Raw genomic sequence first — 27,378 nt, 5'->3', positions numbered from 1 at the left:
ATTCTTAGAATGTATTGGATAATCTGTGCCCTGCTGTGTTATTTTCCCACAAGATGTCTGAGTAGTTGAAGTCCCTCATCACCACCAAGTCCTGTGCTCTGGATGATTTTGTTGTTTAAAAAAAGCCTCATCCACCTCTTCTTCCTACTTAGGTGGTCTTCTCACCCTTGTTTTTTTACCCCTCTTATCCTTACCTAGAGACTTTCAACAAGTCTGTCTCCTATTTCCATTTAAACTTCAGTCCAAGTGTATACATTTAATATATAAGGCAACACCTCCTCCCTTTTTTCTGTGCTTGTCCTTTCTGAGCAAGCTCTACCCTTCTATATCAAATATTCCAGTCACGTGTATTATCCTACCAGGTCTCTGTGATGCCAACTATGCATAGTTGTGTTTATTTACTAGCATTTTGAGTTCTTCCTGCTTATTCCCCATACTTCTCACATTAGTATACAGACATCTAAGATACTGATTTGATTCTCCCCCCCCCTTCCTCCCCAAGTTCTGTCTTGTCTCTCCTTTATCCCTGCTATAACAGCCCATGCTCCCCCCAAATTCCGACCCTTCTCCCAGGTCTCTATGTTTTTGACTTACCTGTGGGCTTCGGTCACCTGCACCCTTTGAACTTAGTTTAAAGCCCTCCTCACTAGGTTAGCCAGTCTGTATCCAGATATGCTCTTCCCCTTCCTCGATAGGTGCCTCACAGCCAGGCATTCACCGCCAGGATGCATCTGTTTTTGTCTGGGACCCTACCCTTGACCAGGTCTTGTACCCATTCAGAAAGATGGGAGAGGCTGAATGTTTTAAGTAGCAGCAACTGAAGCAAGAACTAGAGGAAATCAGAGCTCACCATGTATGAATTCAGTGATTTAATTTTGTATCCATTTAGGTTCAGTGGGACTTTGTATCTGCATCCTAGATACTAGGGAAAGGTGTGCATTAGAAATGCCTGAAATGTGTGGAATGGTGGGACAAGACAGTCTTGCTCTTGCAGTGAGTAAACTGACTTTCCCTCAGGGCTAAGAAGGAGGTTCCACTTTTCCACTTAGTGGAGATCAGGCTTAAATAACTGCAGGAGTCAGTAGTTAACTCTGTTGGAAATGCTGTACCCTGGAGGTCTTTAAATAACATCTACAGTGAATAATAGCTTACAAGCCTATGTGGTGGTATTTTCTTTCTTTCTTTCTTCCCTGAATTTTGTTCTGTGTCAAAATTAACTTGGACGTCTGGGACTGATGAAGCAGAGCTCTGTATCACAGAGGTAGTCCTGGATGCTGGCATAAGTGCAGCAAGACAGGTGTGAAGTTATGGCCACATATAATTATTTTAGAAAGAAAGTAATGAAGGCACAATGAAATAGTTGATGCTGCATTCTTAATTACTCAATAGTGTTGGCCAGTCACATTAATACAGGTGTACTGTTATCTTTTTAAATAGCACTGAGGGATGATGTTGAAAGTAATAATACCCAACATGTTTGTTAAGGTAGTGTATGTTAGTAATACTCAAAACATCTAATGCATTGTGCAAGGGTTACTTTGTTGGCTGCTAAAGCAATTTTTGGAATCCTCACAATTCTCATAAGATTTACATGAAGGAGCTAATGGGCATTTTTAGATGAGGAATTGAAAAATGTGCTTATACAGGTGTTTAATTTAGCATGAGCATGGTGTTCTTCTCTTCTGGAATTTATTGACGTTTTATAGATGACCATTTCTTCCTGGTTTATCGAGTCCAGTAGAACTAGCACTTTTGAAGGCATACTGTACTCGTGACAGACTTATGGAACTAAGTGGTAAACTTTTATAAAGGGACTTTGAATATTCTGTTTATGTTGCTGTTAGTGCTGCGATATTCTCAACTTTTGGGCTCTACAGTATGTGTAAAGTATGTAAGAAAATATCTCCCAATGAAATAGATGTTTCTACAATAGGTATGCACACTGCATGCTATGTACATACTTTCCCTATATATACACGTGGGAGTCGGATTCTTCTACTATAGTCATGGACCTCCAATCCCTTAATTTATATTTAAATTAATACTTTTGTTTTAGTTTCACTGGCACTGGAAGCAGTTATCTCAAGATGAATGATTTTTCTTTTTATGATGTACGAGATACTGCATGTGGACCTAGTGATGTACTGAATGTGGGGAAAAATAAGAATGGAATTTCAGGTTGTTGACACTAAATGTCAACATTCATGGAGATAGAAGCCAGAATAGCTGTTTTTTGTATTCCAGGAAATATTCAGTTGGAAAAAGCTAGGTATACCTCTACCCTGATATAATGAGACCCGATATAACACTAAATATAACATTATTTAAGAGTAGGTTAGATAAATGTCTATCAGGGATGGTCTAGACAGTATTTGGTCCTGCCATGCGGGCAGGGGACTGGACTCGATGACCTCTCGAGGTCCCTTCCAGTCCTAGAATCTATGAATCTAAACACGAATTCGGATATAACGCAGTAAAGCAGTGCTCTGGGGGGGGGGCCTGCGCACTCCCGTGGATCAAAGCAAGTTCAATATAACGCGGTTTCACCTATAATGTGGTAAGATTTTTTGGCTCCCGAGGACAGCGTTATATCGAGGTAGAGGTGTATTGGAAATTTGCGTTAGTACACAGATGTTGGAATGATTTGATAAACACTTTCTGCAATGTTACTGAACTGATACATGTTGTTTAAATCATTTCTCTTTCAGGGGTTAAATGCTATTCCTAAAAGGCTTGCCCCATCTACAGCAATTGAGAGAGTTGAGTTTGTGTGCAACTTTCAAAAGTACCTTAGTGATTTAGGAGCACATATTCCACTGAAAGTCAATGGGACTTCATACTCCTAAATCACTTAAGTGCTTTTGAAAATTGCACCTTTTTAACTTTAGTTTGTTGCAAAATCTACTTACTACTCTGAAGTCATACTGTTAATTGGGAAACATTACTTATAGATTGGTTTCTTATGGATTCTTAAATACTTGAGATGAGTTAAAACTTGACACAGTTAAAGGGGCCTGATTTTTTTCAGAAAGTGCTGAGCACCTGCTTTCTGAAAATCAGATCCTTTAAAGTGTCTTAACTTGGCTAGCCAAAAGTGGAAGCACCCCAATTGCTAATCATGGTCAGTGTGTGCAAATTGTAATGAAAGTTAGTTACTTTAGAGGCTATATTAGTAATAGTATCGGTGTGGAAAATGCTAATTCATGGATTAAATGGCTGTCTGATTAGTGGTGGTGGTCCACTGTTGGAGTCACAGGGCAGAAAAATAGTTCTTGTACTCTTTCTGTAACTTGTGCCAATATATGTATGTGGTGGGGGTATTAAAAATGCCTAAATCTCTCCTATATGTATATACAAGTACACACACAAACACAAATTTAGTGTGATTCACTGAAAAGCATCTCTCTTAGAAGTGAAGTCGTTTAGTAAAATTTAGATTTACTTTCATAAGGTACAGTAAAAGTAGGCAACCTTTAATCCATTTAACAAAGAGCCTTCAGTTTCTACTTCAAGGCATGTGGAATAATACTTTGTAAAGTAACTTAATCTCTAGCCAACTATTTTAAGACGTTTGCTCTTGCAAGGAGTAGGCCAGGTGAAATGTTTACTTAAGCAGCCTTGTTCCTTTATTCAAGAAAGGTAACTCTACTCATATCTCCAGAAGCACAACCTAGTGTTACTTAACCACTTCAGTTATCCATTTCAGTGCTGGCTAATATGCTTGAGATGTTGGACAAACCAACTTTTACCTCTGCTTTATGCTTGTGGAGTATAGGATTGCAACAGCATGTTGCTGAATGTTCCAGGAACATCTTCAGTCTTCTCTTCAATGAGTTTTAATTTTCATTATTATGGTAAGTACGGCACTGAAAAAGCTCTGAATGGGTTGATTTTGATAGGGTATTGATCCAAAAATTGTGTAGTAATCTTAAGTAACTTTCATGTCAGAAAAACATGGCTGTGCTATTTCTGTGTTTAGGCAAAAAGCATACAGGTCAGGGGTGGGCAAACTATGGCCCGCGGGCTACATCCGGCCCGCAGGACCGTCCTGCCTGGCCCCCGAGCTCCTAGCCTGGGAGGCTCGCCTCCGGCCCCTCTCCCGCAGCCTCAGCTCGCTCGCTCCGCCACTGGTGCAATGCTCTGGGCGGCGTGGCTGTGAGCTCCTGGGGCAGCGCAGCTGCAGAGCCCGGCCTGACCCGGTGCTCTGTGCTGTGCGGTGGCGGCAGCAGCGTGGCCCGGCTCCAGCGCCGCTAACCACCAGTGCTCCAGGCAGCGCGGTAAGGGGGCAGGGAGCAGGGGAGGTTGGATAGAGGGCAGGGGAGTTTGGGGTGGTGGTCAGGGGGTGGGGGTGTGGATGGTGGTTGGGGTGGGAAACGGAGTTGAAGGGGGGCAGGAGTCCTGGGGGGCAGTCAGGAAGGAGAGGGGATTAGATGGGGCGGCAGGGGGCAGTCAGGGGCAGGGGTTCCGGAGGCAGTCAGGTGACAGGGAGAAGGGGCGGTTGGATGGGGCAGGGGTCCCGGGGGGGGCCATCAGAAATGAGAGGAGGGGTTGGATGGGGCGGTGGAGGTCCGGGGGCAGTCAGGGGACAGGGAGTGGGTGTGTGTGGATGGGGCAGGGGTCCCAGGGGGCTGTCAGGGAACAGTGGGGTTGAATGGGGCAGGAGTCCTGGGGGGGGGGCAGATAGGAGGTGGGGGCCGGGCCACGACCCCCTCCCCTAACCAGCCCTCCATACAATTTACAAAACCTGATGCAGCCCTCAGGCCAAAAAGTTTGCCTGCCCCTGATCTAGGTTATCTTGTGGTGTCACATGGGTCCAGTTCTTACACTGAAATATATTTTTGAATAGTATTGATATAAATCCAATTTTCACCCGTTTACAAATATATGGGGAATGTAACTGTAGGTTCAAGGCAAGATATAAATTGGTACACTATAAATGAAGATAGCATTCAAATGGCTGATTGTGGTTTCTCTGTGCTTTAGAAAATTGGATCCGTGGTTCTTGAGCCTGGATTAATCAAAGCTAGGGACTTGTTCAGTTGTGCTGCCTTGAGGAAAGTATTCATGCTTAAATGAGCAGCTGAACTCTGGAATCTGGAGTACATACACCTTACTGCTCTTTGTAGTCCTCCACTCAAGTGAGCATATCCCCCATGATCAATTTTTCTTCAGGTGGACTTGCATTGATAGACTCTAGCCGTTGCCATTATTTAAGCTTGCATATATAGTGAAACTTGTTTTTGATTACTATTGGGTTCCCTTTCTTGACAGTTACAATACCTGTTGGACTACTGTTAACCAAATCACCTTTCAGAGGACAGTCATTAATTTGAAGTCCTGTCTTTTTGCTTGTGTAGCAGTGAACAAACACACATTTTTAGGGCATAATACTCAGCTGTTCCTTGTCCTGAGCCTTGGGGTATATCAGCACTTAAAACAGTACAGCAGGGCAGCTGTAATGCTCAATGTAGATGGATCGGGGTGGGGTTCTCCTGTTGGTGTAGGTAATCCACCTCCCTGAGAGGTGGTAGCTAGGTTGATGGAAGAATTCTTCTGTTGACCTAGTGTTGTCTGCACTGGGGGTTTAGTCGGTATAGCTACTTCTCACAGGGGTGTGGATTTTTCACAAAATCTAACCTGCCTCTTCAGCATTATTGATAATTCTACCATTTCCATCTAGTAAAGGACCATATTAGGGTTTTTGTTTTGTTTTGTTCCTTATATATTTAAAAAACTTCCCTTCTTATCCTTAACTCTGCTGACTATAGATTTCTCCTTGTGTCCCTTTGCTTCCCTTATTAATGTTCTGCAATTCCTAGCTTCTGATTTATGTTCAATACTATTAACTTCCCCCTTATTTTATTTTTTATAGCTGTCTTCCCTTCCCTTCTAAACCAGCTCATTTTTTTTAAATCAATGCAGCATTTGTCATATATTGTGGGATTTTGTAGTTTGGGGCATCTAGTAAAGTGTTCTTAAATAATTTCCAATTATCATTTGCATTTTTCTGATTAAATTCTTTCTCCCAGCTGATTTGGCTCATAATTGTTTTCAGCTTTGTGAAATTGGCTCTTTTCCATGTATGCATGTATATATCACTGGTCTGGACTGTATTCTGTTTGCACATTATAAATATGATCAAGTCATGATCACTTGTATGTAAGCAATGATTAATTTTTAGTTCTGTGATCAGTTCCTTTCTATCTGTGGAAACAAGGTCCAATATAGAATTCCTCCATGTTGGATGCAGTACTTCTTGAGTTATGAAATTGTCGTCTATAATAATTAGAAATTCTAAGGCTGTTTTAGTATTAGCAGCATGAGACCTCCAGCAGGCGTCACTCAATTTTAAGTCCTGTATAATCACGCTGCTTTTTTTTGCCTACATATCATAGGCCTAGTCTACATTGGGGGGCGGGGGGATCGTGAATAACGTAGCTGAAGTTGACATACTTAGACCTACTAACCATGGTGTCTTCACTATGGTGAGTCGACTGCTGCTGCTCCCCCATCGACTCTGCCTGCACCTCTCGCGGCGGTGGAGTACAGGAGTCGACGGGAGAGCGCTCGGGGGTCAATTTATTGCGTCTAGACTAGATGCAATAAATCGACCCCCGCTGGATCGATCGCTGCCTGCCGTTTCGGCGGGTAGTATAGACATACTCTTAGATGCGTAAGGAGCCAGTCATACTGTTTCCTAGTGTGATTTATTTGGTGTCTGCTACAGACAATCAACACCCCATCTTTTACTTTCTGTTAAGAGATTGATCCATAAGCATTCAAGATGAAGCATTCTTCCGAGTTTTCAGTTACTTGGAAACAGGTAATGCCAGAGGGCCACTCCCTTACCTGTTTTGCCCATTCAGTCCTTCCCAAATAGGTTATAATGATTGGTTTTTAGTAGAGCCCTGCTTGGACACAAAATTTGCATCTGAATCTGATCTGCACACATGGTCCTCAGATTTGCAGGGCTCTAATTTTTAGCATTCCAGTCATAGGAATCTCCATTTGTACCTTGATCCAAAACTAAGCCAACCTCTGTTTCTCTCCATAATGCCTTGTCAGGCAGTGACTCTTGGGAAGGCTTAGATGTTCAGGTTTAGGAGGGTTCACAACCTTGTTCAACCATGGATTACAAAGTTGAGTCTAGGTTTTTGCCCTGCCAGATATATTTGGAAACAGCTCTGTGAAGGCCCATAAACGCTACTGGAACAGCTAGGGGAATGTATTAGAATGAATAAAGCCATCAAGCAACAAACTCCCTTCTAATTAGAATAACTTTTCTTGTCCATTATACAGACAGGACTTCACATCCAGGTTTGTTTTATGATTGTAATTTGGAGAACGGCATTTTGTTGAGTGTCTTGCTTTTGGAGAGTGAATTAATGATTTTATTTTAGTGGTGAAGACTGATAGAATGTGATCTTTGGCAGCAACATTTTGTGTTGGTTTTTAAAAAATTTATTTAGTGTACTTCTTCTCTTTGACATAGGAAAACCTCAAGGTCAGTTGAACCAGTAGCATGTCCTGAGGTGCAGCAGCAACAGAAGAAGCAGAGAACAACTTTGTTCTCCTAGCAGCGGCAACAGAAGTGACAGCAGGCAAGTTAGAGGTTGTTAAAGGATTTCTTTTATATGGTGCCATTTTTGGTAATGCCATGTTCTAGGTGTTGCTTAGAACACAATGAATTAATAAGTAATGCTTTCACTTTATTCATGTGAATCACTTTTAATGTAGGTGTCTGATTTGACAGTTCCCATTTAGGTAAGATTCTAGATTAGCGGTTATCATGACTCCTACTCCTGAACAGAAAGGCGCCCCTTAAAGTTGAAGTTTTTTTTTAAAAAAAAAAATTGGTCTAGGCCCTTATTTGCATGGAGGTATTGGTATAGAGAGCTTTATTTGTTAACTGAGGCTGAGTGCCTGAGGGATTTGCAGAAATTCCTACATTTTTTTTTGTAGGACTGATCCATGAGCTTTGTGGTGTATTTAAACAAATGTGCCATTTTATAAACCTTTTATGTGAAATTATTTTCCACTTCATGCACATGAATAGTACAACTCATTTAACACCTATAAATGCAAATGAGAGAACAACCTGTTCAAAAAGTGTTTTAGGACTATACAGCTCAGTGTACCATCTTTCATAAAAGTAACCAATATAAAGTCCATATAGTAGCAAATTTTTGTTGCAATTTCTTTCTTTATAATACAAAATAGGAAAGTAAATAAGTTCAGAACTAAAAATAAGAGTAGTTCAATGGTATTACATACTTTGCAGTGTATGAGTTACAATTCTGTGTTAGTTGCAAATGAAAATAGTGTGCTTTACTAAGTAAAATTGCATCAGTGTGCCCTTTAGCAAAATCTGTAAATTTAAATTGAGTTATGATTGAACACTAGACTCAATCTCTCTAATTATTGTAAAGGTATTTTAAGATTAAACCGTTGAGAATGAAGAATGGGGGGTGGATACTGTAAATATTTGGTAAATGATTGTGGTACATTTAAAAAATATGGCTCATAAAAATTGAGGCCTTTTTTTCTTTTAATGTGCATATTTTATATCACACTGGTAATTTAGGCTGGTTCTTCCCTTCGCTCCTAAAATAGTCACAGCTTCCCTTTTAGTAAACTGTTCATGGGATAGATAGGCAGGGTCAGGCACAGCTAGGTTAAACCATGAGATTAATTTGAAAAATCTAGGGCCTGTAGTTTCCCTGCTCACTTGATTAGTTTTCATAATTCATCCTCATTCCCACAGCAGGAGCAGTAGTCATAGGTGTTGGAACTAGGGGTGCTGGGGGTGCAGCAGCACTCTCTGGCTTGAAGTGGTTTCTATCATGTACAGGGTTTACTGTTTGGTTCAGTGACTCTCAGCACCCCCCTATACAAATTGTTCCAGAACCCCAGCAATAGTAATATAATATTTGCCTACAGAAAAGCATGTTTTGGTTTCTCTTTCATTCTTTTATCTCTCAATGTCAGTGGGAACAGTTGGTGGAACAAGGAAGGAAAGAGTCAGTTGAGTATGAATGATTTGGACAGAGCTTGCCCTGCTTTGCTAAAATCTTTGGGATCTGGGAATCTACGCTCTATTTCTTGCTGTCAGTCTGTGACTTTCTGCTCCACTTTTTTTTTGTATGTTCAACTGCAGGTGCATGAACAGCACAGAAGATAATTTTGCTTTTCAGGGAGGATGTGGAGGGACACTTTGTGAGTAACTGTGTTTAAAAACAAAACTTTACTGTATATGAACAGAAATGAAATTGAAATTGAATTTATTTTCCTTATTCCATGTTGCATTAAATTTGCTTTCCATTTATGACAATTGATCATGCTTCAAGTCCTCATTAAGCTCAGAAAAAACATGAGTTTGAGGTGCAACACTTGAAAAACAAACAATTTTAAGGTGAAGTTTGGATGGTATCTTAAAGTTGTAGAACTAAAAAATAGATTATCTGTACTGTTTGATAAACAGCCATTGATGGCAGTAACCTTTCTATGGTGACTGATCCACTGATGAACTTTAGTGTTAACCATGCAACATAATTTTCTCTATAGATATGAATAATATATAACCGGTGAAGCTTGTTCTGTGGATGATCTGTGGCAGGATTAACAAGATACTTTAAAGAGCCCCTTCAAATAATCTTCAGTGGCAGTGCTCCATGGTAGAAGGGTTGAATTAGCCACCTAAGGATGAGCTTTCTTCACTACCGCTAATAGGTCCATGTCAATTTATGAATTAAATCTCTCTCTAATTCTGATTGAGGACTCTGACTTGTACCACACAAAGCTGGTATAGTAAAATTCTATAATACCATTCATTCTGAAAACCAGCTTTTCACCCACCCCCTGAAATGCAGCAGCAGTATGACAGGACACAGACACTACTCCACAATTCAGCACAGGAAGTGAAGAAAAACTACCATAGTCTTTTCACCTCTAAGGCAAAAGGAACGATCCATAAATTTAGTTCTAGTGCTTTGATCACTTTTCTAAAACATTTATTCTTGTGAAAATGTATGTCCTCTTTAATGACCTCATGTGTTCAAAGCCTTGGTCTGGTGCCTTATTTGGCACAGTAACTCTGTCAGTATGCTACTTCCTAGTGCCACAGTGGAATACTGAGTCATCAAGCAGGTCTTTCCTTCGAACCAGCAATTTCTTAGCAGTAATATTACTGTAGCCTAGAGTAACAACTTAAAACTGTACTGGCGCATCACTCTAGGACTTTGTAGTAGAAGAGTCCCCCAACAGCAATACTATCATTTTGCTTAATTTTACTTTCATATAGTATAAACATGCTGTGTTCCTTAGGGTGGCTTCTGAATATTCCCACTTGGGACATGAGTTAATCTCTTTCTTTCTCTCTCACCCCATCCCCCACCGTGGGGTGGGAAAAGGCAGTTGAGTTCTGGGAACATTCTAGAAAAGCAGTGCCTGTTGAGACAGCTTGAGTGCCCCTTCATGGCACTAAGCATCTGGAGCTGAAGTATTGTGAGGCCTTGTTAACCCCTATCACCTCCGTTCCTTCCCTTCTCACTGACTAAGTGCAGTCATAGGAACTTGAACTTCACACTCAGAATTTTACTTTTATCAAAAATTCTCGTTAGCTTGTTATAATTATTCTAAACTTGTATAGCGATTACTTAACCAGTTTTTAATTCGTTTGGATCCCATTTCATGTGATTTTGAATTCCCATACTGGTTCTGCCTTTTCTTCTAGAATCCAGTCTTAAGATAAAAACAGACTTAAGCAGTATATTTTGTGCCTCTCCATCTTGGAGCTACATGCACAATTTCATGGATAACATTGTTCTGCTTACTGTTCTGTAACTAATAGAAAAAACAGATTTCATTCCTAGTAGTGTTAAATTAGATTAACGCTTGACTTCCTAATTTGGGGATTGATTTCAGCCAATGTAAACAATGGGTGTTATTCCCTTTGCTTTTAGTCAAGAAGGAATCAAGAAAGTATTGGCTTCCAGTCATCTTCCTGTTGGCTCCTTTCAGGTTCTGCTTGCCATTTCAGGAAGGCTGACTGACAGTTTTTCTATGTTCCAGTGCCCTAGTTGGCACCTGGATTCCTTATGAATCAGGAGAAGGAAGCGCTGCTTTTGTTGATCCAGGAGACTTCAGCATCAATCAGTTGGGTTAATTTGATTTACATGGTGTTCTTGGGCCCATTCTTCCTGGCCAAGGCCCATGTGGACTTGCCATAGTTGGCAGACTGTAGAATTTAGTAGGGGCCAGAAACTAGGTGACTGCACCTCACTTCTCTGCCCAGCATCAGTTCAGAAAGACCAGGAGCTGCATCCTGATCAGCGGAGCCATCAGCTCGGATAGCAAGGAGGAGATTCCATTGATGGCTTTCATATTGAAATAGAGATAAAGGAGCAGTGCTACCATTATGCTTCTCCTTTTCAGTGAGGGCACTCTTATACTCTGTAGTTTAGCCTACCGGAACAAGGCTGCTGCAGCTTCACGACCTCTTCCTAGCAGAGAGCTTTTTTGACATCCTTCCTGTTCTTCCCCCAGCAGAGGAACAACCTAAAGCAACCTCCCTTTCCACCACTTCTGTAGCATCCTTCTGTCTCTTCCGGGCCTGCTTTTGGTTCCCCTGCAGTCAAGATGGTGCTTTTCAACACAGGAGGGTACCCACTGGTGGCTTATCTGGTTTCTCACGTCTCTGAGGTTCAAAACATTACTCCAGTAGAGGTCACGTCTCTGGTTCAAGGTGGTGAGCAATCTGTTTATGCAGTGGAGTCTCTAGAACTTGTCCTCCCCGTCTTTCCTCCAAAATAGTGAATTTGGGATACTCCATCTTTTAGATGACTCAACTTAGCCGGGAAGTTAGGGGCAGTCAGATTCATACTTTGTCTAGAGTAATCACTCAGTGGATGATGACTGTTCACAAAGAATCATTTATGCTAAGCTTCCACAATTGGTCTGCAGGAATCTATCAAAGTTAAACTGCTGATTGCCAGAGGACATGGCCAAGCACACGTTCTGGTTTGTTCTGTCCTGACTCACCAAATTCTGTGCTCAACTATGGAGAGGGACATGTTTTCAAAATTCAAGCTCCTGCCTCTGCTCTTCAAAGATTTGGGGCTATTTAGATGTGTCCCAGACTCTGCTCTCAGGATGTTTTAGAGGTGGTGTAGCCATGTTGATCCCAGGATATTAGCCAGTGGGTGAGAGATCTTTTATTGGACCAGCTTTTATCGGTGAGAGAGAGAGAGAAGCTTTTGCACTTACATAGAGCTCTTCTTTACAGGTCTAGGAAATGTACTCAAATGTCACAGCTAATGCATGGTGGAACAGATTGTTTATCATAAGTAGTTAACACACATTGTCAGAGACATTCAATTCAAAGTGAAGTGGCCAGATAACACTCACTACCTAGTAGCCCATGTATGCAAGAACAAATCTACTTCCTCCTCCTCCTTCCTAGAGAAACAAGCATAACTTCTGATGAAGTGGGTTCTAGTCCACGAAAGCTTATGCCCAAATAAATTGGTTAGTCTCTAAGGTGCCACAAGGACTCCTCGTTGTTCTCTCTAGCAGTCTCTGGTCAATCCAGACTGTAAGTTTCTGGGCTCAATGAAGGTTGTAAAACCTGCACTACTTTGTTCACTGGCAAGAGGGAGTGTCAGTTTATATGACATGGAAAAATAAATGGCTAAGAGAACATAGTTCTAGTCCAGTATTTTCTAATTTGAATTTCTGAAAACAGTTAAGTGTAGTAAAATTTGAGTTTGATTAAATTGCTTCATCAAAAGTAGAGTGAGTTAACAAGTGTCACATCAGCCTGGACACTTTGGAATTACTATGTATTGAGATTGGTTTAAAGTATTCTCTAACTATCAGGGGAATCTAGTTTTATTTAACTACAGATAGTTTATAAAACTATTTGTTTTAATTAAAAGACCACAAATAAATGTACTGATGAAAAAGAACAGCTATGAATCAGCATAATTTATAAATATTGGTTTCATTTAACTATAGTAATTTTCAAAGCAGGGCTAACTATGAAAAATAATCTTGGCATAGGAATATTTGGGTTAGTTATTTAATGCTAGCATTTGATGCACACAGATGGTAAATGGTTACTATTAAAGTCTTTTAAGTAAAGAAAGTAAATAGATTTCTGCTTTCAGTAACACATGGTTAGGTCAGGTATGCTCTGATTCTTAAAATGAGATATATAGCAGATAAGAATTACAGATATTGACACCCACCATTAAGAGTCTGTCTGGATTTGCATACAGTAAGACTATTCTGTTTCAGACAGCATAAATAGGTGCAATAATAGGTAATATCTTTGTGGCATTTCTTGCAAATTGTTATGGATCAAGATGTATGAGGATAAAATAAATGTGGGGCAACTGTAGGTCAGGCTGATTAGACCTGGGAGGTGGGAGCCAGCATATCTGAGTTGCTTTTCCCAATTCTGCTACTGACTTACCAGGTAACCTTGAGTTTAACCTCTGTTGTAGTATCTTTGTAAAATAGTGGTGCTGCTTATGCAGTTTTACAAAGTACTTGATCTATGAAAGTGAATGTTATCTAAGTGTGAATACTACCACTATTTTATTTTGAGAAAATAAAGTTTTTGGTAATATCTAAATTGCAGAAAGCTGGAGACCTCAAAATATTTAGCAAGCAAGCTTCAAAGACTTACTGAATGTCTGAAGAAATAAAAATGGGTTTATAAATGAATACATTCACACTGCAATGTGTACTTGCTGAATTTGGAATCAAATTTTTTTTAAAATATAGTTTAAAAAATAGAAATCTGGTGGTGGTGGTGATAAATGTGTCCTTATTCAGCAGTCTTGTTCAGTTCTTAAATTCACAGCGTTTTTTAATGCTAGATCACGAGTGAACTAGATAGATGGTGTTGAATCTAAAGTTGTGCAAAGAAGACATCTGACATTAAAAATGCATGAAACTGCATTCTGTTCTAATGGCTCTGGTTCACTCATTGAGCTTGACATCTGAATTAGGGTTCCTCATTCTCCTTAATATCTGCCCATGTCTAATTAGGAGACTTATTTGTGTAATACTACTTGAAACTTTACTTCAGCTGTGGCTAACAGTAATCAGTAGATTAAGGGAGTTTGACAAGTTGGACAGTAAAACTCAAAAGCTTGTTTCTCTCACAACAGACGTTGGTCCAATAAAAGATATTACCTCATACGCCTTGTCTCTCTAATATCTCTCTAATTATGCCATGCATAACATAAGCTGTTCAATTTGATGACTGGAATAATCAGGTCTTCTGGCTGTTCCTGATATTAGTAACTACCTAAAGATGTATTCTCTTAAAATAACTTACAGCAGCTGGCTCATCGATATTGGTTTGTCTGACACTCTGCGGAATAAGATAACCCAACTCTCAGTTCCCTTGAATTAGCAGAGATAATGTTTTGTTTTTTTTTCTTTTAGCTTTTTACCATTTCTGTGGTTTTGCTGCAGTGTATTTTTTCCAAAAGGGACTATTCAGTTAATCTTGCCTTTGTCAGTGGGATCCATTTTAGTGTGGTCTTCGCCTAATATACCTCTAATTATTTCATCAGATGAAACTACATTCATAAGCGTATAGCTGTTGACTTGCTATAGCTCTTTGACTGGTCTAAGCCTATAGTGGGTGAAAAGCAGAGACTCTGCAGAACATTTAAGGTGTATGTGTATGTAAGTACCTCATATTCTATAGCATATTTCGCATTAAACTTTTAAAAAATATTTTGTTTCAAATTTATTAGCAGCAGGGCCAACAAAAAATCTGTGGAAAATATTGAGTTTAAGATTTTTATACATCTTGCCACAGAAACTTGCTCTACTTTACAAATCAAAAATGTGTAATGTTGCTGATCAAAGTCTTCATTAATAAGTAATAAGGACCATACTTAAATTTATAAATACACACACATGCTCTCAGGGAGATTACATCAAATGAAGACAGACAACTAAATATTGACAAATGTTATAAGTACTTGCATATAAATATAAAAAGTTTAAATACTAAGATGGGTGAACCTGAGTGCCTAGTATTAAATGAGAATATTGATCTAATAGGCACCACAGAAACTTGGTGGAATTATGGTAATCAGTGGGACATGATAATACCAGGGTACAAAAGGGATAGCTCAGTGGTTTGAGCATTGGCCTGCTAAACCCAGGGTTGTGAGTTCAATCCTTGAGGGGGCCATTTAGGGATTTGGGGCAAAAATCTGTCTGGGGATTGGTCTTGCTTTGAGCAGGGGGTTGGACTAGATGACCTTCCTGAGGTCCCTTCCAACCCTGATATTCTATGATAGAGAAGATTACACTGATTGGGAAGTGCCACTATATGTGACAGAGCATAGAGTCAAATACAGTAAAAATCTTAACTGAATAAAGCAGTACCATAGAGACTCTATGGATGGAAATTTCATGCTTGAATAATAAGAGTATAGGAGTAGGACTATAGTACTGACCACCTGACCAGGATGGCGGTAGTGATTGTGAAATGCTCAGGGAGAATAGAGAGGATACAAAACCAGAAAACCAATAACAGGGTATTTCAATTATCTCCATTTTGACTGGGTACATGTCACATCAGGATGGGATGCAGAAATAAATTTTCTAGGCACCATTAATGACCGCTTCTTAGAAAAGCTAGTCCTGGAACCAACAATGTGAGAGGCACTTCTTAATTTGGGGCGGGGGGGAATGCCAAAGAAATCCCCAAGTAGCATTTACATTAAAAAGGGGAACTATACAATGAGGAAGCTAGTTCAACAAAAATTAAAATGAACAGTCGCAGGAGTGAAATGCCTGCAAGCTGCATGGAAACTTTTTAAAAACATCATTAGAGGCTCAAACAATATGTATCTCTTCTCCTCTCTTCCCCCCCTGACCAAAAATATGCCACCATGGCTAAACTGAGCAAAAGAAGCTATTAGAGTCAAAAAGGCATCCTTTTAAAAATTGGAAGACAAATCCTTGTGAGGAAAATAGAAAGGAGCATAAACTCTGGCACGTCAGGTATAATTAGGAAGGCCAAAAAGAATTGAAGAGCAACTAGTTTTTGTGTCTTTTGCTAACAGCAAATTTCAAGTACAGCAGAAGCAGAAAGTCTGCCAAAGAATCAGTGGGGCCACTGGAAGATCAAGGTGCTAAAGGAGCACTCAGAGAAGATAAGGCTGTTACGGAGAAGCTAAATGTATTTTTTGCATCTTCCTTCACTGCAGAGGATGGGAGGGAGATTCCTGAGCCATTATTTTTAGGTGAGAAATTTGAGGAACTCTCTGAGATTGAGATGTCAGAGGAGTCTTTGTAACAAATTGATACGTTATACTGTAGTAAGTCCCCAGGACCAGATGGTATTTACTCACAAGTTCTGAAGGAACTTGTATGAAATTGCAGAACTACTAACTGTGGTATGAAACCTATTCCTTAAATCAGCCTCTGCACTAGATAATTGGCGGATAGCCCCTGTAATGCAGAGTTTAAAAAAAAAAAGGGCAAGCACAGCTGCAGAGATGATCCTGGCAATTACATGACCATTAGTCTAACTTCAGTACTAGGTAAATTAGTTAAAACTATAGTAAAAAAAAACCAGAATGATCAGACACAGAGATGAACATGATATGTTGGGGAAGAGTTGACAAGGCTTTTGTAAAGGGAAAGCATGCTTCACCAATATCAGAATTCTTTGAGGGGGTCAACAAACGTGAGCCAAGGTGATCCAGTGGATATTAGCATACTTGGACTTTCAGAAAGCCTTTGACAGGCTTTTATCCCAAAAAGCTCTTTAGCAGTCACAGGATAAGGGGGCAGGTCCTTCGATGGATCAGTAACTGGTTAAAAGACAGGAAACAAAGGGTAGGAATAAATGGTCTGTTTTCAGAATGGAGAGAGGTATAGTGAGGCCCCCAAGGATGTGTATGGGGACTAGTGCTGTTCAAGGTATTCTTAAATGATCTGGAAAAAGGGGTAAACAGTGAAGTGGCAAAGTTTGCAGATATACAGAATTACTCAAGATAGTTAAGTCTAAGGCTGACCGCGAAGAGCTACAAAAGGATCTCTCAAAACTGGGTGACGCCCCCAAAATGGCAGATGAAATTCAATGTGGATAAATGCAAAGTAATGCACATTGGAAAACATAATCCCAACTATACATATAAAATGGTGGGGTCTAAATTAGCTGTTACACTCAAGAATGAGATCTTGGAGTCATTGTGGATAGTTTTCTAAAACCATCCACTCAATGGGCAGTGGCAGTCAATAAAGCTAAGAATGTTAAGAACCATTAGGAAAGGGACTGGTAATAAGACAAACTATCATGCCCCTATATAAATCCATAGTATACTCCCACCTTGAAAGTGGGTGCATTTCTGGTCACCCCATCTCAAAAAAAGATATATTGGAAATGGAAAAAGTACAGAGAATGGCAACAATTACTAAGGGTATGGAACAACTTTCATGTGAGGAGTGTTTAAAAAGATTGGGACTGTTCAGCTTAGAAGAGAAATGATTAAGGGGGATATGATAGAGCTCTATAAAATCATGAATGATGGGGAGAAAATGAATGGGGAAGTGTTATGTACTCCTTTACGTAACACAAGAACCAGGGGTCACTCAATGAAATTAATAGGCAGCAGATTTAAAACAAACTAAAGGAAGTACTTCTTCACACAACACACAGTCAACCTGTTGAACTTGTTGCCAGGGGATGCTGTGAAGGCCAAACATATCTAATTCTTTTTTAAACTGTTATAAGTTCATGGAGAGTAGGTCGATCAATGGCTATTAGCCAAGATGGTCAGGGACGCAACACCGTTCTTGGAGTCCCAAAACCTCCAGTTGCCAAAAGCTGGGACTGGATGGATCACTGGGTGATAGACCTGTTCTGTTAATTCCTTCCGAAGCATCTGGCTCTGGCCACTGTCAGAAGACAGGCTCTGGAGCTAGATGGACCATTGGTCTGACTCAGAATGGCTGTTCTCATGTTCTTACACCCCCACACCCAATTGAAAACTTCATCATACAGTAAAGACTCTGCCTTTTATTACTGCATGGTCCAAGAAGTAGGAGTCCAGGGTTTGTCCCTGCCAGGCAACATATGCAGTAGCTTATAGCAGTAGATATTTCAGTACTATTTTCCCCTATTCTTATAGAAGGGTATTTGCCAGATTACAAATTTGAAAATAGCCAAGGATGAAAAGGAGAGGTAAAATCCTATAGAAAAACACCTGTCAGGGATGGTTTAGCTCAGTGGTTGTGAAACTTTCTTTCTGCCAAGGACCCCTTTGGCACCTGATTAAATTTCTCAAACCCCTTTCATTTAATATTCATAAATTTCATGTTTTTCTTCTATTAGTTAGGTTACTTTACTATTTAAAAAAAAATAGTTAAAATAAGACTCACAAAGGAACCAAAAGAAAAATGTAGTGCAAAATCTTGTCTTGCCAACGGTAAAAGTTACAGATTACCATTCTGGTGTGCCCTACTGCAGTACTCCAAACCCCCACATAACCCTGTGAAAACATCCGCTCAGTGTGGAGCAGTAGTCAAAAACGCTAACAGTGTTTGGAATCGTTAGGAAAGGGGTAGATAATAGAGTAAATATCATAATGCCACTGTATAGGGTGCAGCCACACCTTGAATTCTGTGTGCAGTTCTGGTCAGCCCATCCCCCCCACCCCCCAAATATATAAAAAATGGAAAAGGTACAGAGAAGGGCAACAAAATTGATTACAGGTATGAAACGGCTTCTGTATGAGGAGAGATTAAAAGGGCTGGGAGTGTTCATCTTAGAAAATAGATGACTAAGGGGGGATGTGATAGAGGTCTTACAAAACCATGAATAGGGAAGTGTTATTTATCCCTTCACATGACACAACAACCAGGGGTCTCAAAGAAATTAATAGACAGCAGGTATTAAATACACATGAGGAAGAGCTTCTTCACGCAATACACAGCCACCCTGTGGAACTCATTGCCAGGGGATGTTTTCAAGGCCAAAAATATAATAGGATTCAAAAAAGAACTAGATAAGTTAATCAAGGATAGGTCCATCAATAGATATTAGCCAAGATGGTCAGGGATGCAACCCTGTTCTCTGGGTGTACCTAGCCTCAGACTCCCAGAGGCTGGGACTGGATGACAAGGGATGAATAATTGTCCTGTTCTGTTTGTTCCCTCTGAAACATCTGGCACTGTCCACTGTTGGAAGACAGGATACTGGGCTAGACGGACCATTGATTTGACCCAGTATGGCCGTTCTTATGTTCATGGTGGACCCCTGGGGGTCTGGGTACCTCACTTTGGAAACCACTAGTTTAGGTATACTTAATCTTGCTCCAGCAGAGGGCGGAAGCCTAGATAACGTCCAGGGTCTCTTCCAGCTCCACATTTGTATGATTTTATGACAACTCAAAGTTTTGTGGCCCAAACAAGGATGACAAAAAAATTGGGAGGCAAAGAAGCTAGGAAAAGGTAAGTTTGTCAGGGATTAATACAGGGTTATGGGGAAATATAAATTTGACTCTAAACCCTTAGAAACAAGGCCCATATATGTCTCCCAACGTGTTTCTAGAGGGCCTAGTGCAGCAGTCCCCACTTTTGATTTGGGCCTCTTGGCAATATTGCTCATAAGGCAAAGCATTACTTAATAAAACCCTTCTTCCGCCCATCCCTTACATCTGCATAAAGTGAATCCTTCTGTGTTTTTTGTTTGCCTTGGTTTAGAAGGTTAGTAGAATAATGGTCCCAAAAATACTGTCAAGAAAATCTCTGTTTAAATGGGGATGTTTCGTGATGGCTAGTTTTCTGCACTGCCAGTTGAAAACATTAGTATATTCGGAAAGCAGTCTCTGTAGTAAAATTGAGTTTAAATTTCATTTAGTACATAACTAGAGAGCCACCCCTGAACACTACAGTGCTAATAAGCGATAGTCACTTAAACACTACCCTGTACCGGAAACCTACTGACTGCTATACTTACCTACATGCCTCCAGCTTTCATCCAGACCACATTACACAATCCATTGTCTACAGCCAAGCTCTAAGATACAACTGCATTTGCTCCAATCCCTCAGACGGAGACAAACACCTACAAGATCTCTATCAAATATTCTTAAAACTACAGTACCCCCCTGCTGAAGTGAAGAAACAGATTGCCAGAGCCAGAAGAATACCCAGAAGTCACCTATTCCAGGACAGGCCCAACAAAGAGAGTAACAGAACGCCACAAGCCGTCACCTTTAGCCCCCAACTAAAACCTCTCCAGCGCATCATCAAGGATCTACAACCTATCCTGAAGGACGATCCCTCACTCTCACAGATCTTGGGAGACAGGCCAGTCCTCGCTTACAGACAGCCCCCCCCAACCTGAAGCAAATACTCACCAGCAACTACACACCACACAACAAAAACACTAACCCAGGAACCTATCCTTGCAACAAAGCCCGTTGCCAAGTCTGTCCACATATCTATTCAAGGGACACCATCATAGGACCTAATCACATCAGCCACCATCAGAGGCTCGTTCACCTGCACATCTACCAATGTGATATATGCCATCATGTGCCAGCAATGCCCCTCTGCCATGTACATTGGCCAAACTGGACAGTCTCTACACAAAAGAATAAATGGACACAAATCAGATGTCAAGAATTATAACATTCAAAAACCAGTCGGAGAACACTTCAACCTCCCTGGACACTCAATTACAGACCTAAAAGTCGCAATTCTTCAACAAAAAAACTTCAAAAACAGACTCCAACGAGAAACTGCAGAACTGGAATTAATTTGCAAACTGGACACCATTAAATTAGACTTGAATAAAGACTGGGAGTGGATGGGTCATTACACAAAGTAAATACTATTTCCCCATGCTAATTTTTCCCCTACTGTTACTCACACCTTCTTGTCAACTGTTTCAAATGGGCCATCCTGATTATCACTACAAAAGTTTTTTTCCTCCTGCTGATAATAGCTCATCTTAATTGATTAGTCTTGTTAGAGTTGGTACGGCAACACCCATTTTTTCATGTTCTCTGTGTATATATATCTTCCTACTGTATTTTCCACTCCATGCATCCGATGAAGTGGGTTTTAGCCCATTAAAGCTTATGCCCAAATAAATGTGTTAGTCTCTAAGGTGCTACAAGTACTCCTCGTTCTTTTTGCAAGCAGAGGTATTTTAAAAAAGTAGATAAAATCAGGATCAGAGTATTTCCCACTGGCCCTGGTTATATGTCTGAAGCTTATTGATTTATTTGAGTGAAATAGCACAGTCTGAAACAAAAGTTCCATTGTACTTTTTGTATGGAGTCTGTCTACAGCTCAGTACTTAGTTGCTGTGTGAATAAGCAGGCAGTTTTTATTTTAAACTTCTATTTTGCATAAATCTTCCTTTAAAATTTGTCCAGAGGAGCAGAATTACTTGGTTTGTCTGATGTTTCTTGTTGCCAGACTGTGGCTGTTGGAGAGTTCAAGTTATGCAGTCTGATTCTCAGACATGGATTGACTTGAAAGCCAAGATCCTTTAGGGTACAGACGCCTACGTACTTAGACAATGAAATAATCCAATTTTTAGCTCGGCAGCCCAGGAGCGTGTTGTGTTAGACCAAATGCAAATACTGCATAGCAGCTGGATTTGTCAAGAGCAATTTCAAGCTTTTAGTATTCCATGGCAGCACAAAGTGTATATTGTTTTTTATTTATTAAACCGCTTTTGAGGCTTATTTTGTTATATGTAAGATGTCTTATTTTGTTAAATATAAGACTGCCGCATCTACCATGAAATAAAGATTTTTGGATTATGGAATGTTCATGATACTGTACTGGATGATTTCAAGGCATACAGTGAGAGGAGGGGCAGGCAACAAGGGTTACAAAGGTCTGTTATTCACATTGCTATCTTTTGTTTTCAGTGCTAACTCTTGTCCTTGGTATTAATTCAACTTTGAACTACTTAATGAATCGGATGCGTAAATTTGCTTTAAAAAGTCTTGCTGTAAAAGTTAGCTTTTAGTGTAATGGTTTATGCATAACTTTATTTAAAATTATATGTACCATCTTAAAAAAAAGGTTTTGTATAACATAGTTCAGTTCAATGGACTATTCTAGTAGAGTAAAACAAAATTTTAGGTGTTTATTTCCTGAAATATCACTTGTGATCAATAGAATATCTGTTCAGATTTCCTCAACATATAATGCTTAATTGACTGTACATATGTTAAATGCTGAACCTGAATGCACGTTAGTGTGGACTGTGAAGTCTGATGATGTGAATGCCAGACACTTCCTTAAATTATAGACCGTGGCTTATCGCAGCACAGATGGAAGCACTCTTCAGTGTTTTGAATCTTGAGTAGAGAAATCCTGAGAAAATGGTTTCTAAAAATTGTATTTTAATTTCACACACTCCTCTTACTGAAGGAGAAAGTGGTAGTGAAAAACCTCCAAAGATTATAGCTGCTGGTAAAATGGTTCTGAAAATGTTTTTCTCATGTCTCTATAGTAGTCATTGATAAGTGACCTGACACAGTAAGTATCATAATACAATGTAGGATTTACATTTGACTTCAGAACATAATACCCTCTGTAAGAGAGAAGGGTCTAAATCTTTATATACTACTATCATGCTGGCCGAGTGCTCAGACATTAACTTACATCTCTTGTCATGTTTTCAATTATTTGTACAGGGTTTTGGAAATATAAAGTGCTGCATTAATAGTTACCACTTACCCGTGTTTGTGATGCTTGCCTGTGTTATGTTAATCTGGCTCTCCTGGTTCTGATATAAGAACGAGAAGTTAAAAACAATCTTTTTTTGTAAAAGTACTTTGGCTTTACTCAATTTCTAATTTTTAAATCACTGTTACTAATTAAATGACCATTGTAATTAAAGAAGAAAGAGACTTTGAGTTCATCTGCTTTTTTAAAGACCGGCTATAGCAGCTTGAAAAAATCTACTAGCTCTGGGCAAGTGGGAATCTTGAATCTTCAAGCTCTGCAGAATCAAAGCTTTCATTTTAAAAAAAATCTAGCCCTTAAATATGAAAAGTATACACCAATTCAGTTCAGTATTCTTCAACCTGCAGAGAGCTCCATTGTTCAGGTATTACAGTAGTGTTAGGAGATTTCAGCTGGAGTTCATGATCCCACTCTCATGTGCACTGTGCAAACAAAATGAAAAGACTGTTTCTGCCTCAAGGAGTTTACAAACCAAGTATAAGAGAGAACAGGTGGAGGTGGGGGAGGAGGTCATTATAACCATAATAAGCAGCGATAATAGCACACCAACTGCCAGTCTGTTATTAAGTGTCTTGTAAGCAGGCACCACAGCCTAGGTGAGTTAAGGTGAGATGTGAAGAAGAAGAATGTAGTGCATTTATGGATTTTTAAAGGGAGCTCCTCCCATATATAAGGGGTTGTATGGGCAAAAGCGTGGCTATGCTTGTTGGGCAGTTTGACTAATGGAAAATAAAGGCTGACATGCCTGGTGTGGCAGAAGAGGGCATAGATGACTCCGTACCATGTAAGAAATGGGGCAGAGCTAAGCCCTAAGGGCCTAAATACAGAATACAAATAGTTCATTCTTCATGTGGTGGAAGAGGAGGCGCCCATGGAGGGATACACAGAATGAGGGTTATCATGCATGAGATGACAATCCAGGAAGATGTTTGCCCCAGTGTCTAAATGAATTTAAGGGCAGAGGGGCAATGTGGCATTTTGTCTAGACCAGAAAGGAGTTTTCAGTAGTCAACTGAAATAGATCAAATTTAGCTGTGTAGAAGTCAAAGAAAGATGGCTTTTGGAGATGTTGTTAGGGTTGCCAACTTTCTAATTTCTGAAAACCAGAACCCTCCAGCCACCTCTTCCATCCTCCCCCCCCAACACTCTGCCCCTGCTTTGCCTCCCCCAAGGCCCTGTCCCTGCTCGCTCCTTCCTGGTACCTGCTCTCCCCTTTCCTCATCGCTCAAGAGAGGATGGGACTAAAAAAAGTTATTTCTGATGCCAACATGGCTTATGTGAAAGTGACAGTTCTTTTTCAGTGACACATGAAGAATTTGGCATTCATCAAAACTCAAGAATACCCTAGAGTTGAGAATTAGATACAGGGTTGACATAAGTTACCTCTGATTTATCTCATGGTAGCTAAGATGCTGATCTTTGAGACTAACTGCTAACATGTAAGGATGATGGAGGAAATAGTCACAGTTCATTTTGAATAGTTTATGGTGACAGAAGGACTTTGGTGTATTGTTGGCCTCCATTTGAATGGAAGTAGCAATCTCTTGAGTGCTAGTTGAAATTTTCCTTACAGCCCTAAGGGTATGCTTGCATAGCAGTCCTGTTGTGTAGACCTATCCAAATTAGCTGTATCTAGCTCGCTGGGTACCACAACATGGGCTTCAACTCGGGATGTTCAAGCCTGCCTGGAACCCTGTATAGTTACATAAGGTAGACGTCGACCGTGAATGTGATTGGCAGTGTATAGGGTACATGTAGCTATGTGTTACAGTAAAAAGCAAGTTGCGTCCACACCATGGGGTATAACTACACATGAGTGAAAGGCTCCAGCAGTGAGTAGCTGCTCTAGCGAGCCTTTCCCTGTGATGGGGAAGGACTCTGGCAGCAGGACACTACACCGCTAAAAATAGCTGTGTGGACAGGGGAGGCATTGTTTGTTCTTGTAGAGAGATGTGTAGGGTACATAACCACAGGGTTCAGGCATGTCTTTACTTGCCTAAACAGTGCCTCACCAGCTGCACTGCTCTTTGTACCTATGCTAGGGGGACATGCTTTGTATGTACTCTGCGTGCTGCCGTTCGGCTTGCAGTGTAGACGTTTCTGTAGGCAGGTAGGTTGAGCTGAAGCCCTGGATTACAGCTAGCTGGGATATGTGTACACAAGCTACAGTCACATGACATGAGGTGCAGACCTACCCTAAGAGTCGGAGGGGGAGAAATTAATGCTCTTGTAGTAGTAATCACAGAATTGTCACCTCAAGAATTCAGAATAAAGCCTGAACTAAGCCCTCCCTTAGAATTCTATGATTCTATGATTCTCCCTCCCCCGCCACCTGGGATTCTCTCACCTCTGCAGCATTTCAGTGTTACCACAAGTTATTTCGCTTTAATAAATTGAGCTAACTGGTATCTAAACCTTTCCAAAAATGGAGTTTTTTTGCCTCTTGCCAGTAGGGAATCTCACCACAATTAGCCTTGCACATTAGTAAACATTGATTATTGCTTTAAAGACACAGATTTTTGCCCTATTTATTAAGTATATTTATTAGGTCACTTACATTTTGAGGCATCATTTATTCAATCTAGAGAGTATAAACCATGTTTAATGTTTCACTTACAACATTTTCAACAGAATGCAAAGTGTTTCACAAGCATACATTGAAATATCAGTTTCTCTGTGAAGTATATAAGCATCCGGATTAGAATTCACAACTTGGGTGTTGGTAAAAGTCAACCATTTATTTAGTTACCTAATTTTCAGAGGTTCTGAGTGTCCAGAATTGCCACTGAAGTCGCAGGGAGGTGACTTCAGGTGCTGACAACCTCTGAACATTTTTGATGTTTTACACAATTGCCCGGTGTTGGGCACTCAAGTTTAAAACAAATTTGGCCTATAAACATTTAACATAGAAAAACGGAGAGTAAGTTGCTGAAGGCCACAGTGACTCAATGATAGAGGCAGTTGCAGACCAAGTGAGTTGACTTCTAGTCTCCTGCTGTAATCAGTACTATTATTCCTCTGTGGTAAATTGTATAAGGGCTTACTTAAGAAGGTGGTTGCAGGAAAAGTGGCAAAGCTAGGTATCTCCATCAATTCTGTGAGGCTTTTTAGCCAGCTGAATTAGTTACCTAATGGCATCACATGCATGATTAAATGTAAATTCAGCTAGTTGTTGCAAGAGAGCTAGATACGTTTGGGAGGAGAGTGAAGAAGGGCCTTCATTCTGCTGTTTACTCATAGCTTGTAGGTTTGAATACTAAACATTTTATTTCCTCTACCTTTAAACTATACAATATCCTGGACCATGTGAATTGGCCTAAAAAATCCAGTCAACTTTTAATTACCTGCCAGTTTATTGGCAATTCCCCCCCCCCCCCAATTTCTGGTCTTCTGCTGTACAGTTGTGCATACAGTATTTCAAGTTAGTATGAGGATGTGGTATGTGCTGATGGGGTCATACTTTTTATTGCAATGGGAATAAAGTAATTGGGAAAATGTGTGGGTTTTTAACAAGTGTATTCAATATAGGGTATTTTTTTTAAAAGGTGCAGAAACAGAATGTTTTATTTGGCTAAAATCCATACTCTTGACAAGTATCAGAGGGGTAGCCGTGTTAGTCTGGATCTGTAAAAAGCAACAGAGAGTCCTGTGGCACCTTATAGACTAACGGATGTATTGGAGCATAAGCTTTCATGGGTGAATACCCACTTTGCGTCTGACGAAGTGGGTAGTCACCCACGAAAGCTCATGCTCCAATACATCTGTTAGTCTATAAGGTGCCACAGGATACTCTGACACTTTGTTTGGAAATAGACCTCTGCTAACACCCAAATTAAAAATCAGTATTCCTTTTGATATTAAATCTTTTGAAAATTATCCAAACTTTGAGAAAATCTCAGTCTTCTACAGTTTATTTGCTTATCTTGCAAAAAGCAAATAATTACACAGTTCTCATTTATTCGTTAACTTTACATACTACTAATTGATTCTGCAAACACATGTGAGTAGTCCTGGTGAGTTCAGTGTTTCTCCTCACATAGTTACTCACATGCATAAGAATCTGTAAGGTCATGGGGTAAGATTAAATTTAGCTCTTCCATTATAAACTTGCATTTCCAAAATTTAGTTATTTTTTTTGTTTTTAAATATGCAGTGCAAGATACTAGCTGAAGAGTGATATTTCTTGGTTTGGATAAAAATGTTTGTCCTTTATTGATAAAGTTACCAATTTGTATTCTAAAAAAGGTATTTAAAATCTACAAGGGGTCAGGTCTTCATTTGTAGTCTTGCATTGAAACTGTTAGCTGTATCCCACCCACGATATTGTACATAATGTGCACGAGAAAGGCATTAATTGTATTCTAAATAAAAATAAAGTTAGCACTTGATGATCTGATGTTAAACTTGCCCAGTAACTTTTTTAGAAACACATTAATATTAAAGTATTGTGTTCTTGAGATCAGTATAATTTTAAATACCAAACATACACTTTTTATACATACAAAAAAAAAAGGTATAGAATTTTATCGCACAGATCAAGGAAGCTCTAATAATTGAGAAAGTTAGGTAAATATTTTTATGGTACAAAAATAATTGTGGATCTGATTACCAAAACCC

At 39.9% G+C, this 27,378-nt stretch overlaps 1 protein-coding gene across 1 annotated transcript in view; it reads left to right on the top strand.

The window, feature by feature from the left end:
• The first annotated feature begins 9,170 nt into the window (after positions 1–9,170).
• Positions 9,171–27,378, top strand: part of KLHL13 (kelch like family member 13) — a 108,714-nt gene continuing 90,506 nt past the window's right edge. Inside the window, exons 1-2 of the mRNA XM_029911869.1 lie at positions 9,171–9,216; positions 14,589–14,703. The gene's annotated coding sequence lies outside the window, so the exon portion shown is untranslated. The remainder of the gene's footprint in view (positions 9,217–14,588; positions 14,704–27,378) is intronic.

This window comes from Terrapene carolina, unplaced genomic scaffold (genome assembly GCF_002925995.2).
Source record: "Terrapene carolina triunguis isolate 2854851 unplaced genomic scaffold, T_m_triunguis-2.0 Scaffold131, whole genome shotgun sequence".
In the NCBI taxonomy this organism is placed as follows: Eukaryota; Metazoa; Chordata; order Testudines; family Emydidae; genus Terrapene; species Terrapene triunguis.
Note: the sequence above shows the minus strand (reverse complement) of the source record. Positions and strands in the feature narration are given on the sequence as shown.